Here is a 2,246-nt window from a genome sequence, read left to right on the forward strand (position 1 = left end):
TATATTCTTGGGGTTTTTTTGTTGTGGTGTTTGGTTTTTTTGTTTGTTATTTTGGTTTCGTTTGGTTTGGTTGGGGGGAGGCGAGGAAGGTTGAAATCTTATTATGTAGCGTAATAATTTCTGAGTGTCCTGAAACTATAGACAAGACTGGTCTCCAACCCAGAAGGATCTGCCTAGCTGCCTCCTGAGTGCTGGAACTAAGCTGTATGCCACCACTCCCAGCTTGTACTGAATATTCTTGTCTTATTGGTGACATAAGCCTTGGGAATTCTAAGCCACAGTTTATGTTTGATTTCAACAAAGTTGAAAATACCAAGCCACGGCATATAGAAACATGAACAAAACTAATTTGCTCCCCCCACCCCCAAAAGGGTCTTAACAGATTTATGCAGAGTAAGAGAGAAAGATTTTTAGGGAGATTTCTAAGCATGGATGTGAGCCTATCAAGAGACGGAGGCGAGTACTTCTAACAAAGCCATATGAAGTGTGGTGGCTTCTGAATTACAGTGTTCAAAGCATTCCTGGTTTAGGAAGTGAAGTCACGGGGTGGTCTGAGGAGCAGGGCTAGGATTGGGACTAAGGCCTAGATTCCGCCATTCCCTGCTATGCTAGGTTACAGGTGAAGCATGTTTGTACAAGAGTATCAGAAGGAGGTTTCATGTTTTACAGCTGGGAGAGCCGTCCCAGCAAACCTGTGGATCTTGTTTTCTCAAGCCTTAGACACGACTCATTGCTGTTTCACCATTCTTTCAGTGTTCACAGTCTCCAGGGAGTTTTGCTGTGAACGTCTTTATTAGCCTGTGAGAGGCCTTAGCCGAACTCCATGGCGAGGGGCCTTCTTCCCATCCCCATGTCCTCGAATTTTCCCTTTCTGTTCTGTTTCCATTTCCTACTCTAAGAGGTAAGCCCCCTTAATCTTAAAAAGACCTGTCTTCTGAAACTTCCTGCTGAGTAGACCCTCTCTCATCAGGAACCCCACAGCCAGAGCCATCCAGGGTGCAGAAGACGTGAAAGCTCACGTGAAAGACGAATGCCTGGAAGGATGGGTAGCCACCGAGAGAATGGTGTGCAGAGCTCCTCCCTACAAGTGGACCGACCGGCATCCCTGGATCTGTAGCCTTTAGGCTCTTGGGAAAGCTTTTATTTATCTTGCTGGTGTTGTAGTTATAGAGTTAAACCCAGAGCCTCACACTTGATAGTCAAGACTTCTGCCATGGAGACACACCCCCAGCCAAAGTTTATTTCTTAATTCACTCACAGTGCATCACACCTGCACTAAATATTCATTTACCTTTGAGAGGGCTGAAGAAGAAATCTTAAAAAATTAAAAAAAAAAGATCCTGTCACCTAAATGTTTAAGAATAACAACACCTTTTATAATACAACTACCAAGTCCTGAGCCTCTGTGGCTGCTATCCGGTTTACAGCTGCCGTCCTAATAGTCATTGGACTTAGAGGAGTTTAGTTTTTTGTCTCAGTGGTATAAATTGTACATGATCTTAAGTGAGCCTACAATTCCTATTTTAACATGTCTTCCAAGGCTCTGTATTTGTTAAGTAAGCACATAGGCACAGGGAGACATCTTTATTTGTTTCTTTTAAAGCTTAGCTGGTCTTGGAACGAAAACAATACCTCCTATTTTAGATTTCTTTGGTAACTATGTGAATTGGAACATCATAGATTCAGAGTCCTTTTACAAATTGTATAAACTTCCTGCCTCTGCACTTTTACTGGCTGTGTGAAATTTCAGTTAAAGAATATTGAATGATCTGTCACCTGTCATTGCCTTTTGAGTATTTTTTTTTTTTTTACCAAATGTGTCCTTGAGATCCATCTTTGTACATAGCTTTCGTTGTATGTGTGAGTCTGCCTAGGGTTTGTGCCTCTGCTCAGAACTGTGAGGTAGATTAGTGGCTACACCATGCTACATGGCTACTGGTGATTTTCTGTACACCTGAGCGGTTGGTTACCAAGAACTTTCCGTTTCTTCCATCCCTGGTAATCTATTTGCAGCTGAGGTGAGAGGTTCAACAGAGGAGTAAGATTTGTTTTAAAAGTCAGAGTTTATCTCCCATATCTGCCTCACATGCTTAAGATTTTTTGCCACGTTTTCAAGATCCCAGATACACTGCCTGTGCACCAGAGTTCAAAGGTAAAGGTTGGTGCTTGTTGGAAGTCATGTGTTAATTCTTTCAACTGGCCCATCCAGTGCCCATCCTTAAATGGCCAACACGTGACTGGAGAGT

Source organism: Mus caroli, unplaced genomic scaffold (assembly GCF_978045245.1).
Source record: "Mus caroli unplaced genomic scaffold, Mus_caroli_1 scaffold_2, whole genome shotgun sequence".
Classification (NCBI taxonomy): domain Eukaryota; kingdom Metazoa; phylum Chordata; class Mammalia; order Rodentia; family Muridae; genus Mus; species Mus caroli.